This window comes from Eumetopias jubatus, unplaced genomic scaffold (genome assembly GCF_037043125.1).
Source record: "Eumetopias jubatus isolate StellerSeaLion01/CBP00866 unplaced genomic scaffold, mEumJub1_p1.0 scaffold_5, whole genome shotgun sequence".
Taxonomy (NCBI): domain Eukaryota; kingdom Metazoa; phylum Chordata; class Mammalia; order Carnivora; family Otariidae; genus Eumetopias; species Eumetopias jubatus.
In genome coordinates, this window is record NW_028274811.1 from 122,368,654 (window position 1) to 122,387,054 (window position 18,401).

The 18,401-nt window shown below is 38.3% G+C and overlaps 1 long non-coding RNA gene and 1 pseudogene across 3 annotated transcripts in view; both read left to right on the plus strand.

Moving 5' to 3' along the window:
- LOC114204890 (uncharacterized) overlaps positions 1-18,401 on the plus strand; it is a 382,680-nt gene that overhangs the window by 278,409 nt on the left and 85,870 nt on the right. The window lies entirely within an intron of this gene.
- LOC114204756 (large ribosomal subunit protein eL30 pseudogene) overlaps positions 5,014-18,401 on the plus strand; it is a 46,178-nt pseudogene continuing 32,790 nt past the window's right edge.

Sequence of the window (18,401 nt, forward strand, 5' to 3'; positions counted from 1 at the left end):
ATGTTCTGGAAAGTTCATCAGCTCAGTCTTCCAGCTCACCAGTTCAACTTCCACTGTGTCTTTTCTACTATTTATTTTATTGAAAGGCTTTAATTTTAATGTCAACACCATTGTTCTTTTTTTTGTTAAAGATTTTATTTATTTATTTGACAGAGAGAGACACAGCGAGAGAGGGAACACAAGTGGGGGAGTGGGAGAGGGAGAAGCAGGCTTCCCTCTGAGTAGGGTGCCCGATGTGGGGCTTGATCCCAGGACCCTGGGATCATGACCTGAGCCAAAGGCAGACGCTTAATGACATTCATTATTTTTCTCATTAGCTTTACTCCTTAGACTTAATGGCCTCTTTTTTCTTATCCCTCTCCAGAGATTCCTCATGTTCTCTGGTTTACTGGGGCTCCTTTTTATTTTTTAATTATGTGTGTGTGTGTGTGTGTGAGAGAGAGAGAGAGAGAGAGAGAGAGAGAGAGAGCAGGAGCAGGGGGGAGGGGCAGAGGGAGAGGAAGAAGTAGACTACCCTCAAAAGGGATCCTGATGCAGGGCTAGATCCCAGGACCCTGAGATCATGACCTGAGCCGAAGGCAGATGCTTAACTGACTGAGCCACCCAGGCACCCTTCCTTTTTCTTTATTTTGAATGTATTTATGAATGTAAAAGATGTTTTCTATAGTTTTAGAAACTTAAATAATCAGAGCTGATGGAGGTAAGACACTGTGTATGTCCACCATGTTCTATTAGAAGTTCTTACATTTTTTTCCTTAGTGTCATATGAAGTGAATGGTGATCACTCATTTAAAAGAATAGTGTTTCTCCTTATATTGCCAAAATTATATAACGATGGTGTCAGGTTAAAAATAAAGAAAAAAATCTAATGAATAAAAGCTAAATTACCTGTAATTCTACTATTAAAAATTACTACTATTAGGGCTTTGTATGAATACTTTGTTATTTATCAAGACTTTCCTATCTCATTTTTGTTGAACTTTGGGGCTGGAGGGAGGGTAAGGAGTGTGGTGAATATCCAGAACTAGGGAAAACACTCTTCAGGTTAAATTAATAGGGGGGAGACACTGTAATGTGACTTGCAAGGAGATATTCTCTTTAGCAAAGTAAGACCTAAAATGTACGCTTTTAGAGTTGGGAGTAGGATAAGAAGGATACGCAGAACTGAAGAGAGCTATCAGGATGAACTTAACTTTCTCAGTGTAAGATGTCTTTGGTTATTATTATTGTTGTTGCTGCTGTTATTATTATTTTGGTTTTCAGGCAACCAAATAAAATATCAGAAACCTTTGCACAAGATGACCCCAACATCATGTCTGCTCTTATGTATTATCAGGATGAGAAATTTCCCTTCCCTCTATCCCACACCATAATGAGGGAAAGACTATATGTATAAGAACAGTTATGTGAAAAGTTTCACATAGCTAGCACAGGAAGCTAGGAAAATTTCTAAGAAATGGGAAAGCTTGGAGCTTGCTTTACCACTTGGTAAATGACCACAGCTCTGTTTGAAGGAGGGGGCGTTGGGGGATTTGGGGCTAGGAGAAGACACTAAAAGGAGTGGGGTATTGGTGGAAGAGAACAGCAGGATGAAAGCTGGGGATGTATAGACTATTCTCCACTAACCTAGACAACATCCAGGTGGGGATCCCTAGAGAGCTGAGCAGTGGCTCTCCATGCTTGCACATGGTGCTTTGGGAGGAATTGGATAGACCAAAGGCGAAAAGTCGTTCTTGGTTTCACCCCTTTCCCAAACTCACTACAGCTGGACTCAGCCACCGTGAACTTAGAATAGTTGATTGAGACTTGTTAGGGTATGTGTTCACATGACAGAGGGAAAGGAACAGACCACGTCTCCCATCTCCACCTGGTCAATGACAGATATCGAAGACACTTTCAGTGTGTTCATCATTGAACACAATGATGAGGGTGGGGCCAGCAGGGAAGCTGTTTTTCATTATTATGAGGCTAGAGGAGCACTAAGACCTATTTCTAAGCTTGTAGCATTTTTATGCCCAGTTGTTTGCTTAGCCAAACTAACTTCCACCCATACTTCTTGTCCCAACTGAGGTGCTTCTCTCTCCCAGAAGGGTTTTTTTTTTTTTTCAAATTAGGTAATGCTCTTTTGCTCTCTCCCTTTACCTTGCCCACAGTTAGCATGGCACCCTGTACTACCTCTGTCCTAGCAGTTACAACTTTGGGTTGCAATTGCACGTATATTGTTTGCATTCCCAGACTGAAACATAAGAGGGCAAGAACTGGATCTTGTGTATGATCACACCTGGGACATCCAGCTCTGTGCTGGGAATATAGCAAATGCTCAGTTTGCTTTGGTGGTTGTATCTATCATTAAAGAACTAAATAATAACAATCAATAATACTTGTATAGTGACCACTATGTGCCAGGCTGGATTCTAGAAACTTTACATATATTAACTAATTTAATCCACACAATAGATAGGTACTACTTATTATATATAATAGAAAAATTTTGTATAATTTAGTCTGTGCACTATAAGCAGACACTGTTAGAAAGGATTTAAGTTTTGCAGATGAGTAAACTAAGGTACAGAAAAGTTAAGTAACTTGTCAAAGGTCACACAGCTAGGAAATGGTGAGGCTAGGATTTTAATTCAGTTGATCTAGTACCTGAATGTGTGTTCTTAGCAACAATATTATACTGCTTCTAAATTAAGGTATTCTCTACCTCCAATAATTGGAAATAATAAATTTTTTTTTCACTTAAAAGAGACCAATTATCCTGGACAACTCTGAGATAAACATAAATATCCTCCCAAGAATGACTTCAGAGGTCAGGAAAGAGCCAGTTTATGAAAACCATAACTTGCATGCGGAGGAAAATTATTTTCCTGTAAAGAGGTCAAAGGAAATCACTTACCAGACAAGCTGAAAGATGTGAAGCAGGCTTGGGTTTTTTAATATTATTCTTGACAAAGAGAACAGATATTGTAGCTTAATTGTTCACCTGACAGAGATCCAACAAAGAGGTCAATGGCTCTGTGAAACTATATTTTCAAATGATAGCTTTTCTCTGAGTACAAAGAATGATCCTGGTGGGCAAAATTTCAAGTATGCATCTCCTAGGTATAATTGAAATACATCAAGTCTTAGCCCTTTTCCCCTCTTAGGTCAGCTACACAATGCACCTGGAAGTATGAATATTGCTAGGTTTAATCTGGGTGTGGATAATGTCCTGTAACAGAAGTTGAGGAGGAATTTGGCTTACAGTCTTAGCTTGCCTGTCAATTAACATGGTGAACTTGGTCAAATTACTTAACTTCTTTGTGCCCTAATATAACTCTTCTATACGTAGCCCTCTATGTCCAAACTAGAGACTGAACTTTGACCTCAAAGACCTGATCTTTGACATCACTGCTCCTGTTCCTTCTTTCAACTGCTCAGCAAGAAAGTCAGAGTTCTATCTTATTTTTAGCGGCAATCTCAGAAACAATGAGACACCAAATGGTTGGTTGTTCATGTTCCAGTAGTAGAATTGAAGGTAAATCCGAAGTGATTTCTGGAGGCTGGGCTACTTCTAAAGAGGGAAGAGAGTGTTGAGGTATCAGGATGCTTTCAGTTAAAGTAATGGGAAACTAATTCAGCCTTGCTTATACTGTATAAGTACTTTTTAAAAGTTTCACATAACTTCCATGGGTAAGGGGGACATTAGGCTTGTTATACAAGGCCTCTAATTTTATTTCTTTGAGATTTTATTAATTGTATTCTTTTTCTTGCGTTAACTTTATCTTCTGGTTGATTCAGAGATGGTGGTAGTATTTCAGACATCTCATTTAAATATGAACATGTATGGGGAAGAAGAGTCTATTTCTCTTGTCTTTCTCCATAATAATGAGACTATTTCTAGAAGTGCCCCAGCTGACTCTCCTCATGTCTTATTGGCTGGGATTGTATTAAATATCTATTCCTAAGCCAATCACTGACAAGGAAAATGAATTGCATGACTGGCTTAGATTCTAACAGTTTTTGTAGTTTATTAGTTGTTTTTGTGAAGAGGCAGAGCTCTGATGTTCCCTACAGGGATGTCACCTTAGCTTTCTGATTGGCTTAGATTAATCAACATTTACCTTTGGAGCTGGGGATGCATAGAGTCATTTTTAGAAGAGAGAGAACCCAGATAAATCAAGCTTAGCAAGGAGGAATGGACAACAGTGTTTACTATGAGAGATGATTCTAATAAAAGAGTTAAGCATCATGAAGGAAGGAAGGTGATTATAGATGAGAGTATCTATTTAGGAGGAGAGTGCTAGGCCAGAGCAGCGAAAGGAGCAATCCACCAATGGAGAAGACATCAGAGTCTTTGGAGGAGGATAGACTTAGGCTCCAAATCTGCTTTATCACCCTCTAGGTATATGAGTGTGGGGAAATCAGTTAACTTTGTTGTACCTCAGTCTCATAATCACAATAAGATGGGGATGATAATGTCCCCATTTTTGAATTGATGTTAAAGAGATATGGGAACTAAAATATGTCCGAGGGAACTTAGCATATCGTCGATGGTTATGGTTATTATGCTGATAATGTGACTGACCCTCCTGGAACAGAGACTAGCAGAGCAGACTAAGTAGGGAGTTATTGGTAGTTGAATAACTGGTTAAATCACAGTGTTCAGTCTTTATTGAGTGCTTCCCATATGTCAGGGGTCACTTATTGATTCTATCAACAAGTCATTACTGAGTGCCTATAATGTGTCAGGCACTGTTCCTGGTACTGGAGATACAGCACTAAAATACAAAAGATAAACACCCCGGTTCTCAAGGAGTTTACAGCCTAGCAGGGGAAGACAGACACAAGTAAATGTATGACGCATTTTGAATGTGAGATAGTGCTGAGTGCCGAGGGGAAGTGTGAGGCAGGGAAGGAGGATAGGGAGGGCCGGAGTGGGAAGGCAAGTTTAAACAGGGTGGCCAGGGAAGGTCCTCCAGAGGAAGACGATGTGTGAGCAAAGAACTGGAGGATGTGAGGGAATAAGCCATGTGGCCTTCTGAAGGAGGAGGTCGCCAAGCAGAGGGAACAGCAAGTGGAGTGTGCCTGGGAAGTTCAAAGACGAGCAATGAAGACAGTGTGGCTGGAAAACAGAGAGCAAAGCAAAGATCAGGAGGAGGTAAGGTCAGAAGGGTGGCAGGTGAGATCAGGTGGGGGAGTTTGTAGAGCCTTGAACGTGATTTTATAGACTTTGGACTTCATTCTGAGTGATACAGAAAGTTGTGGAGGGATTTGAGCAGAGGAATGGTTATTTTCCTTCACTCTTCTTTTGATTTTCTTCTATTTGCATTCCTTTTATTTTTTTAAATTACTTTTTAAATTTAATTTTTTTGGCCAGTCCCTGCTCAGTTCCTAGTCTTTGGTATATTAATATTTCCTACACCTGTAGCAGCTGTTTTCTCCAGATGCCTAGACATTCTTCCTCTGCCCTGAAACTACTCTGAAGCAGTTTAGCAATAAATCAGTAGCCTCGTTTCATTTACCAATAAGGTGTGGGCATAACCTTTGCCTGCTTCTGCCTGAGAGGACTCTTTTTTTTTTCTTTTTTTATTGTTATGTTAATCACCATATATTACATCATTAGTTTTTGGTGTAGTGTTCCATGATTCATTGTTTGTTCATAACACCCAGTGCTCCATGCAGAACGTGCCCTCCTCAATACCCATCACCAGGCTAACCCATCCCCCTAACCCCCTCCCCTCTATAACCCTCAGTTTGTTTTTCAGAGTCCATCATCTCTCATGGTTCGTCTCCCCCTCTGGCATACTCCCCTTTTCTTCCTCTCCTGTTATCTTCTGAGAGGACTCTTAACATGTCCCTAAGGAGGTTAGTCCTTGGCTTCTGGAAATCCTTAGGAGACTGGTGCTTGTTAAAAGCTACCTCCTAGCCCTTGAGTTACCTGGCTAGAGCCTGGGTCAGGGTTGGTGACGCATTGTCCTGGTCTCTTTGCAATGTGGGATGGATTCCCCAGGCTCTGCTGTGAACTAACAATGAAGTCAAGCCTGGAGCCTTCCTCGAGTGCGCTTGTGTTCATTTCCCTGGACCTTGCTGACAGCCTGCATGCATCTAGATTGTAGATGCCTAATCTCTTGGTTAGCGGTCTCACCTCCCCTTTTAGACATGTGTTAGGTTCTCTTTTTCTATCCCCTATGTATCCTAGCTGCTCTTTCAAAATTTTTATCCTTGTCCTCTGTTCTGCATATGAGAAATTCCTCAGCACTATATTTTTATTTATTAATTCCTTCTTCGTTAAATCCTGAGTTCATCTCTTTTTTGTTGCTGTTTTCATTATTTAAAAAATAACTAATTTTTATATCTATACTAATTCTTATTTTACTTTCCTGTTTTTCTGTGACAATTTATGATTCTCAACAAATGTTCTCTGTTTCTTTATTTGTACGAACGTTCAAAATACTTTTTATAATTGTTGGGTGGAATATTCTTTGAATGTTAATCGCCTGAAGGGGATTCTTTTTCCCATTATGGATTTTGTTGGCTGCCTTTCTTTACAGTAGATTTCTTTTTTTTTTTAAGATTTTTAAGATTTTAAGATTTAAGATTTTTTTTTAAAGATCTTTAAAAAAAAGATTTTATTTATTTGACAGAGAGAGACACAGCGAGAGAGGGAACACAAGCAGGGGGAGTGGCAGAGAGAGAAGCAGGCTTCCCGCGGAGCAGGGAGCCGGACGCAGGGCTCGATCCCAGGACCCTGGGACCATGACCTGAGCTGAAGGCAGACGCTTAACGACTGAGTCACCCAGGCGCCCCTACGGTAGATTTCTTCCTTTAGTGTGCAGGATCAGCTTTTGAGTGATATGATTTTATCTTCTCTCTTTTCTCTTTTGTGCTCACCTCCTCCTTGGCTAGTGGTTTTCTCTGTTGTCTCCATCCAGGTCTCAGGGCCTCCAGTCTAGAATCAGGTTTTAGCAGATTGGGGCTCCTGCTTTGTTGTGAGATTTGATATAGTGTAGATCCAGTCTGGAAGCCAGTTCCTGAGCATGGGGTCATGCCTTGTCAACCAGCTTCACTGAGTCCACAGTTTATAAAGCCTTGCTTGGGCTCTGGATGAAAGCAGTTTCATCAACCTCTTTCTATGAGCAATGAGGAGGGGAGGATAGACAGGAGGGAGTACTTCTGTGCCAGCACCTGGCTTTAAGCAGTGAGTCTGGATCCTATCCCTTGTCTGCTGTGGATTTTAAGTCCTCCCATCACTGTCATTTCAACTGCCTCTGCCTGTTTCCAGACTACAAATCCTGGAGACTCTGGGCTATAGTCATATTCCCTGCTTTGGGTTTCTGTTCCAATTCTAGTCCATAACAGTGTTTTTTTTGCTTTGAAGCCTGGTTATATATTGTGGATTTTCTCATTTTACATTTTTCAAGTATTCTTTTGGAGGAAAAAGGGTATGTCAAGGTATGAAGTTAATTCACCATCTTGATTGGAGTTTTCAAATAGATTTTTAGGTAGAAATTTAGAATGCTAGTTGTGTCAGTAAGTTGTGCAACCAGTTAAACCCTAATTTTCTTACCTGGGTATCTCAGTCTGCTCAGGCTGCTGTAACAAAACACTAGGGGGCTTCAACAGCAGACATGTATTTCTCACAGTTCCAGGAGCTGGGAAGGCCAAGGTCAGGGTGCCAGCAGATTCAATTCTTGGTGACAGTCCTCTTTCAAGCTTGCAGATGGCCATCATCTCTCTGTGGGCTCACATGGTCTTTTCTTTGTGCTAGTGCAGAGGGAGAGAGAGAGCTTTAGGGTCTCTTCCACTTCTTATAAGGCCACTAATCCCATAATGAGAGCATCACCTTCATGACCTCATCCAAACCTAATTACCTCCCAAAGGGCTTAGGACTTTAGCATATGACTTTTTGGGGAACACATTCAGTCCATAACCTTGGAAAATCACTACATTATTGTTTCTGAGTTTGATTCAGAACTGTGGTTCTAGTAAATTCAATAGGTATATTGATAACAAAGAGTGTCCCACTAAAACAAATTTGATAAATTCTGTATTAATCCAGGTCAAACAGATTTTTCCCTGAAGTTCCTTTTGGAACCTGAAATGTGTGTTACTTATAAAGAGATTAAATATGCATAGTCTCCCAAACTCATTTCAACATGACATTTTTTTCATGCCATGCTTACTACTATATCCCAGAGAAGTATTCCATGGAACAAAATGTAGAAAATGTTAATGTTAATGTTAATACTAACCAGACAAAAATGTTTACATATATACACATATATATGTATATATATAAATGTTTATATATATGTATATATATAAATGTTTATATATATGTATATATATAAATGTTTACATATATATGAATTTGAATGTGAATTTACATTTATGTGTGAGTTTCTGAGTACCTAGAAAAAGAATGGTGTTATATATATATGCATGTGTTAAGTATTATTGCATCATATGTAATTAACATCAACAAATAGCATAATATATGAATAAAAAGTCATTGTAAAGTGTCTTGCTTCTTAATCAATGGAACATAGGAAATAGGAATTATAGAGCAATCGAATGTCAGAATGAAGGGTATATTGATACAGAATTGAATATTTTTCAAATTTTTAAAGTTCAAATTTTATACGGAAACTATCTCATATGTATGCATATATATCATATATATATATAGCAGAGTTGCACTGTTTGAAGTGAAGTTGGGAAAATGGGAGTCCTCACTCTTCCTTTTTAAGGTCAATCTTGAGGACCCTCGAGGACCCTTCTTACCTTCATAGGGCCTGGCTTAAATTCTACCATCTGTTGCTTCAGTTCCACAGCAGGGGAGTCAGGCTCTAAAAAGGTAACATGAGTTCTCAAAGTCTACTGGCTAATTAGGGTCAGAAGCAGGACTAGAGTGAAGATATCCTAATTCTTAGTTCAGTGCTCATTCCCCCACAACACTGGTTCTTCATTTTTTTAAAGCCTTTGAATTACTTTTTTCAAATGAAATATCATATAGAAATTCTACATATAAAACAAATAAAGCTCAGCTTCCCTGGTTGAAGGATGAGAGATGGGTCAGATGTCTGGAAGGACGGCTGAGGGTACTGTGGCTTTGTGTACTACTCTCTAGTCCTCCCATACTGGCCCTTAGTGGCTTAGGGCAACACTGTTTAAAAATGATACATGAAACTGGGCAGAAACAATGCACCCTGTTCTTCAAACCAGAGAGGATACCATTAATACACATGAGAGGGAATCTCTTGATACCCATTGGTCTTACCCCTTACAAGAGATCGTGGCTCTTATCTAAAAGAGAAAGAAAACTTTGTCTAGCTACGGGATTGTTCTTTGTCAAAGAGCAAAATGGCAAAGTTTATTCTTTAATTTAAATGAGGAGACCAGAGTTCCTGCAAACTTTACCATTTGAGCTGGCATCAGAGTTGTCACACACAGCAGAAGCAGAAATAATCCAGCTCTTGGGCCTTAGGGCACAAGCTTCTAGAACTTCGGTCATTATGCGTGTGATTCAGTGGTGAATCAGTGCCTTTCTGTGATTTCAAATAATAACAAGTGCCCAGGAGGGTACAAGGCGGCAGCATTGTTCAGAGCAATCAGTCTCTCATTTGTGTGCTCAACTGAATGAGGAGAAACACAAGTAAATATTCCGCGTTAATAGCAAAATCATGCCTTTGTGCCAAGTTATTCACACAAAGTTGAAAATGAGTCACACATAACATTCTGTGGGTTTTCTGCCTTTTGTTCTTCCTATTTAAGAGAGTGAAGATGAGCTTAGAAATCTGATTGCTGTGTTGCCAAGGGAGATGAGAGGGGTAATTGGAGCAAGGACTATTTCTTACAGACTCAGCCCCAAGGTAGACAATGGGAAGCTAACTTCTGTTGGAGGATTGGTCCAGTGCTGAGATATGAGGGGTTTCATGGCTATTTTTCAGAATCTTCCCTCCTCAGAAGAAGGCAAGGAATCCTATTACCAGGGACTCTTTATTTGAGAACACAAAACAGTAAACATCAAGCTTTGACTAGGAGAAGTTACATTTAGGAGTAAAGATATATATATATATAATCTACCTAAGCTAAGAACAAATAAATACATATTTTCCTATTAGAGTCTCTGCAGTATTTTGTTTTGCTTTTATCTAGGAACTTATTTTTAATTAGAAGACCTGCATCTAAACTTGTTTCATTTCTAGTTTGTCTATGCAGGGATTCTGTGGAATCTGGAGACACTTTAATACTATTCAAAAACAGTCCTTAATAGATTTTAATCTCCATTCTTTCTACTGTTTAGAAGTTGTGGGAAAATAGCTGTGGTGTTTATTGGTTTATTGATTGATTGATTATTTATTTCGAAAAATATATTGAGCACATACTATATGTCAGCCATCATACTAGTGTCTGAGGAAGAGAAATGAACAAGAGAGACAGTCCCTGCTTTCAATGAGCTTAAAGTCTAGTTGTAATTATATATATTCTGTTAACCTACATTTATGAAGTACATACAGCTTTCATCGTTTTAGCATTTTGAAACAAGAATGTTTTGTTCCAAAAGTACTTGAAACCTTCAAGATACAAGATACACAGTTGGAATTAGTTGTAATGGATGCATTAGGAGTTGAGTAGTAATGCCCGTAGAGGTGATCAGTTACAGCAAGAGATTATGACTTTCAAAAGGAGGGTGATGAGGATAAAGAACAACACCGAAGAATAAGAAAAATTCACTTGCATTTAATTTTGGAATGTATATGACACTTTTTTTTTTTAAAGTTTGTTCTCATTAGAGACATGTACCTTGATTTATTGATTATTTTGATTGGGCTATTTGTATTCATTCTGGAAGTCCATGCTGAGTACCAGGGAAATCTGCCTAAAAGGTGAGTTAAAAAAAATTTTTTTTAAGAAGGAACAAGGTGGTAGAACTCTGTCATTTTCTCATCTCATGAATGTATTATAGGGTTGCATATTCAATACACCAGTCTTGGTACCATGCCCTTGGTCATTCCTAAGTGAAACTTCTTTACTTGTAGTTAATATAGCAGGTCTAGGAGTACTATGTGACCTCATAGTCTTTCCTACCAAAATCCAGAGACTGGCTAATGACCTATATTTGGCCTGGTGCAAAAAGATATATAAGCCAAACAGATTTTTTTCTTGTTTGGACCAAATTAGGAAATACAGAGAGAAGTGGGAGGCACATCCAAGAACATATAGAGATAATTAAGCTATGTGGTTGAGGTGATAAGTGAGGGTCAAGCTGGAGTTAGAGGAAAGCAAGGAGTATTAAGGAGATACATAAGAAAATGTATGAAGGTGAAAAGAAAAAAAAAATCAAGAAATTGGTGATAGGATAGAAAAAGGCAAGCAGAAGAACTCATACAGGAATTTAGTAAAGTGGCAAGATATAAAATCAATCCACAGAAATCAGTGGCATTCCTATACACCAACAACAAGACAGAAGAAAGAGAAATTAAGGAGTCGATCCCATTTAAAATTGTACCCAAAACCATAAGATACCTAGGAATAAATCTAACCAAAGAGGCAAAGAATCTGTACTCAGAAAACTATAGAATACTCGTGGAAGAAATTGAGGAAGACACAAAGAAATGGAAAAACGTTACATGCTCATGGATTAGAAGAACAAATATTGTGAAGATGTCAATGCTACCTAAAGCAATCTACACATTCAATACAATCCCTATCAAAATACCACCAACTTTTTTCAAAGAAATGGAACAAATTATCCTAAAATTTGTATGGAACTAGAAAAGACCCCAAGTAGCCAGAGGAATGTTGAAAAAGGAAAGCAAAGCTGGTGGCATCACAATTCCAGACTTCAAGCTCTATTACAAAGCTGTCATCATCAAGACAGTGTGGTACTGGCACAAAAACAGACACATAGATCAATGGAACAGAATAGAGAGCCCAGAAATGGAACCTCAACTCTATGGTCAACTCATCTTCAACAAAGCAGGAAAGAATGTCCAATGGAAAAAAGACAGTCTCTTCAACAAATGGTGTTGGGAAAATTGGACAGCCACATGCAGAAGAATGAAACTGGACCATTTCCTTACACCACACACAAAAATAGACTCAAAATGGATGAAAGACCTCAATGTGAGACAGGAATCCATCAAAATCCTCGAGGAGAACACAGGCAGCAACCTCCTCGACCTCAGCCGCAGCAACTTCTTTCTAGAAACATCGCCAAAGGCAAGGGAAGCAAGGACAAAAATGAACTATGGAGACTTCATCAAGATAAAAAGCTTTTACACAGCAAAGGAAATAGTAACAAAACCAAAAGACAACCGACAGAATAGGAGAAGATATTTGTAAATGACATATCAGATAAAGGGCTAGTATCCAAAATCTATAAAGAACTTATCAAACTCAACACCCAAAGAACAAATAATCCAATCAAGAAATGGGCAGAAGACAGGAACAGACATTTCTGCAAAGAAGACATCCAAATGGCCAACAGACACATGAAAAAGTGCTCAACATCACTCGGCATCAAGGAAATCCAAATCAAAACCTCAATGAGATACCACCTCACACCAGTCAGAATGGCTAAAGTTAACAAGTCAGGAAACAATAGATGTTGGCGAGGATGCGGAGAAAGGGAAACCCTCCTACATTGTTGGTGGGAATGCAAGCTGGTGCAGCCAGTCTGGAAAACAGTATGGAGGTTCCTCAAAAAGTTGAAAATAGAGCTACCGTACGATCCAACAATGCACTACTGGATATTTACCCCAAAGATACAAATGGAGTGATCCAAAGGGGTACGTGCACCCCAATGTTTATAGCAGCAATGTGTACAATAGCCAAACTATGGAAAGAGCCAAAATGTCCATTAACAGATGAATGGATAAAGAAGATGTGGTGTATATATACAATGGAATATTATGCAGTCATCAAAAAAACCCGAAATCTTGCCATTTGTAACAATGTGGATGGAACTAGAAGGTATTATGCTAAGCGAAATAAGTCAATCAGGAGACAAATATCATATGATCTTACTGATATGAGGAACCCTTATTCTCAGGAAATAAACTGAGGGTTGCTGGCGTGGTGGGGGGTGGGAGGGGTGGGGTGGCTGGGTGATGGACATTGGGGAGGGTATGTGCTATGGTGAGCGCTGTGAATTGTGTAAGAGTGATGGATCACAGACCTGTGCCTCTGAAACAAATGTACATTATATGTTTTTTTTTAAAAAGATGATAATAGGAAGGGAAAAGTGAAGGGGGGGAAATTGGAAGGAGAGATGAACCATGAGGAACTATGGACTCTGAGAAACAAACTGAAGGTTTTAGAGGGGAGGGGGTGGGGGAATGGGTTAGCCTGGTAATGGGTATTAAGGAGGGCACACGTTGCATGGAGCACTGGGTGTTATATGCAAGCAATGAATCATGGAACACTACATCAAAAACTAATGATGTAATGTATGGTGACTAACATAACATAATAAAATTAAATTAAAAAAAGAAAAAGGAAGCAGAGATATTAGTAACATATCGGTACAGGGTAGTCATAAAGTCTGAAAACAGTAGTATTTCATCATGCATTGTAATACAATACCAGTAATATGTTTGGCTATATTCATAGACTTCGTGTCTAGGCTGTAAGTAAAGATTTTGTAGCTTGGCTCTACTATGGATCCTACTCTAGTTGTTTGACTTTTCCTGGATTACTGTGTATTTGTATTCATACAGTACACCCCCTCACCATCCCCAGCATTACTTTATTACTTGGGATAACTAAAGTGAGCCATCTTTTCTTGCAACCAGAAGATACTAACTGAACCAGACTCTTTGAGGGTGGAGCACATTTCCTAACATGGATTTATATGCTTTCTATGAGTTTTCTTTGTTCTTACTTTTCTTGTGATCTGTGAAATATTTTGGCTCCTAGAATTTGTAAAACTTACATTTTCTTAATGTTGCACATCGATTAGTGCTTTTTTCCATGTAAATATTTCTACCACATTATAAACGCAGTATTTGATTTAAACCATAGATTTGTATTTACAGCATGGAAAACAAACTGTTTAGTTTACTTCTGTCCATCTAATAATAACTATAATATCATGCTTGCCAAAACCTCCATTAAAGACATATGCCTTGACTCATTGATTCCAATAATAGGAAAAAGCACCATTTCCCAGCAACTGGAGATTTGATGTTGCTTTTGAGGAGGGACAGAAAGGATCCCACCGAAATATTTATATAGCATGAGAACTTGAGGAAGCCCTCAGTAGTAGAACAGGAATTGAAAGTTTTTGTAGGGATATAAGTTGGCTAGTAGTGAGAATATGGTACAGATGGATGAGACCAGTAACAGAGAATAAAAGTCAAACTTTAAGTTATATAAACTTGAAGAACAGGGGCATGAAGAAGAGAGGCAAAAATAAAACAAATTTCAGACTGATAATAGTAATAATAATTAAACCCAAACTTTAATTTGGGTAGCCCAGGCAAGACAGAAACTAGATAATGATGTAGTTCTCATTATTTGACAATAGTATATACAATATATTAGCTTATTAAAAGAAACAGCTTTTTCCTGTCTCTTTGATCCCAGGTGAGTGTATCATGAGGTTTTTATACAGACAGCATTGAATTTCAAAATTATGAATCTCAACATATAGGCAGGACACTAAGTCTGTAAGTATATTAAAACACAAAATTATGTATCAAATAGCATACTTAAAATTAAAAATCCATATGGATTACACAACCAGTGGTTTCTTACAGTGGCCCTTGGTGAAAGTCAAACTCTAAAGATAAATTTATGGAGGCTTGGGGTGGACATTGACTGGTATCTTCAAGACACATTGCTGTTATGTGCTTTCTTTGGGTGCAGAGTAAGACTTATTCCCCCTCTAATATCAATGGATTGAATAGAAGCCTCAGTTAAAATATAGACGACTAAAAAGCATCCTAAGCTTCTGACTGAGAGAAGAAGATTGATAGGATTTGATGGTATGCATAATAACTGAGAGTATGAAATTGAGAATTCAAGGATCCTGTGAAACACCTTGCCCTCTTCTGACTCCCCTTCAGTCTGTCTTCTCTCTTCCTCTCCTCCCTATCAAAACTCTATCTCTTTGAGGCTAGTTTTAATCAGGTGCTGGTCATATTAAAAAATTAATAACAAATTGGGAATAATCATCATCTTCTCCAGAACCTACTCATCTTCCTGTATTTTCTCCCTTTGGCCAGAAATAGTCTTATCTTTTTTTTCTCCTTCTTTCTAATAGTGTACAGTCCATTAGATGCCAAGAACTTCATCCTGCCACATTAATAATTTTCAAATCCATTTTATTCTATCTCTTTGCTGCTGTATTACTTTATGATTTTATTATTTCTCAACTAGATTATTTTTTTTAAGTTTTTATTTGTTTATTTGAGAGAGAGAATGAGAGATAGAGAGCACGAGAGGGAAGAGGGTCAGAGGGAGAAGCAGGCTCCCTGCTTATGCGGGACTCGATCCCGGGACTCCAGGATCATGACCTGAGCTGAAGGCAGTTGCTTAACCAACTGAGCCACCCAGGCGCCCTCTCAACTAGATTATTGTAAGTCTTCTAACTCATTTCCAATTAAGTTTTCATATGGTTCTAGAATGATCTTTCTAAACTGCCAATTTTGTCTTCTGCTTATAACCATTCAGCATCTCCCTAAAGTATGAGACATGAAGCATGGCAGACAATGCTCTAAATTACCCAGGCTTTGCTTACAACCCTGGACATATTTTGACATTCTCATATAAACTGTTAACAAGGGACATCATGCTATGTATCAGTTGGAGCCAGAACATCCTTGAGGATTCACATCATAAGGAAATGTAAGCCACACATTTTTTTATTTTTTAGACTCCACACCTAGCATGAAACCCAATGCAGGGCTTGAGCTGATGACCCTTGAGACCCTGAGATCAGGAGTCAGATGCTTAACCAACTAAGTCACCCAGGTGCCCCAAGCCACATATTTATTATGCCAACTATCTACTCACCATTTTGGGGAATTATATATAAATTATTGTTTAATTAAGGATTAAATTAAATCAGACATTTTGTCTCTTTTTTTTCTGCTAACCAATGTCTTGGCCTAAAGGGAAAGACATTATTTAAAGAAAAATTTAGAAATTAAAATGTCTATGTATATCTAAATGGTAGTGTGGTAGCATGATTTAAATTTTGTGACCTTGTTGCATGCAGAGTAAGAAAAAATTTATTTTATTTTATTTAGTTTTTAAAGATTTTATTTATTTGACAGAGAGAGACACAGCAAGAGAGGGAACACAAGCGGGTGGGCGGGTGGGGTGGAGGGAGAAACAGGCTTCCCACAGAGCAGGGTGCCCGATGTGGGGCTCGATCCCAGGACCCTGGGATCATGACCTGAGCTGAAGGCAGAGGCTTAAGAACTCAGCTACCCAGGTGCCCCAGAAAAACAATATTTTAAAAAACACACTTTAGTTATAGGGGCTATTTACCAGATTGTGTGCAGAAAAATTCCATAAACTAGGTCACCATATTACAGAAGACTTTCCACAAGTACTTTTTTCTTCCCAGAGCCTCATAGTCATAGTTTTCCCCTTCACTGTTGCATGCTGTTGTTTTTATGATGCTTACTATTAAATTTTGCTTCAACAGAGATACCAGAGAGCATGTCATTTCTGTAAACCAACATTTTACTATTGTTCTCCCGCTTTTCATCCTACTTTCTCCTACTTTTCATTCTTCATTGCCAGAAGTCCCTGGTTGCCTGGTATAAGAAAACATCATAATTATCTCATTAATATTTGGTCCTGGCCTCCCTGCTAATCAGGTTAGTATTGCTGAGAATTCAAAAAAAGAAAACAGAAATCTACTAAGAAGGAATAATTGATCCTCAGACAGTTCTAGAAAGCTGCCCAGGAACAAAAGTTCATCTGCTTGGTGAAATAGGAGATAGTAGATTTATGTGGAGAGTATAGCTCCATCAATTTTAACTAGTCTATACTTTAGGCTTCTGGAAGGCAGAGAACATGCTCTTAGCCCTTCAGCACCTTGTCTGTAGCAGGCTCTCACATTTGTTGATTGTTTCGAAGATAAACAAATTCTGAAATGAATTTTTTTTCTTTTCTGTCCTCTCTGAATTCACTTACTGCTCCTCAGAATGTGCTTCCTGAGTGGAAAGCAGTCTGTACTGCATATGCTCAAATGGGCTGTTATAACTCTGGAGATAAGTTTTTGATCTATCATATTATTATTATTTTAAAGCCATTGGTCACAGTTGGGTAGACATGCTTGCTGAATGTTGAGTATGGTATTTGACACTGGACTATGGTATTACTCTGGGCTATATATGTGACTATAATGGATAAAACTAATTCAGGTAATAAAGCTACTTGTGGCTCAGGTAAATGAGACCCTAGAGCAAAAATAGTTAAACACCTAAATCAAAGCCAGTATTGCTGGTCACTATGACTTCCAAATATATTCTAGAACAACTGTGACTCTTGCAATAACTCCATAAAATACGAGCCAGCTTAAAAAGGAGATTCTTTTCCACTAGGTGTAGTATTATTAGACAGATGGCATTGTGTAGATTATTCATATCAATTATAATTATAGATTCTCTAAATTAGTACAGTGAATATTGACAGAACATGTTCTTTATGTCCATTCTCACTGTATTTGTTGATGTGGTCTCTAATGAAACTAGAAGTTTTTAAGAATGAATGAAAACCTATCTATTGCTTACATTCCTTCTAGAATTTGCAACACAAAGATACAAATTCCAAAAATAGCTAGTCAAGATAATAATCCATGGAAGTCTTGTCTTGTACCTCAGTTCTTTGAATTGCTCCTGGGAAATAGATGGCTGAGCACACCTTGAAATCCTATTCAATCTGGTAATATAATTGGAACCACTTTAATTTTTGCTATTGTTTATCCACTACTTGTAAAATTATAAGTGCTGTTATTTATTTGTTGAAAATGCCACAGGGGTATCTTGGTAGCTCAGTCAGTTAAGTGTCTGACTCTTGATTTTGGTTCAGGTCATGATCTCAGGCTAGTGGAATCGAGCCCTGTGTCAAGCTCTGTGCTCAGTGTAGAGTCTCCTTGGGATTCTCTTTTTCCCTCTCCCTCTGCCCCTCCCCCTGCTTATGCTTTCTCTAAATAAATAAATAAAATCTAAAAAAATAAGAAAAGAAAATGCTGCAACATAACCCACTGTCATCTATCTATCTATCTGTCTGTCTATCTATCTATCTATCTATCATTTATCTATTTATTCATTTGTAAGTAAGGTCTATGCCCAATGTCAATATTGAACTAATTACTCTGAGATCAATAGTCACATATGCAACTGACTGAGCTAGCCAGCACCCCCACTCTCATTTTTTAGTCTAATTAAAAT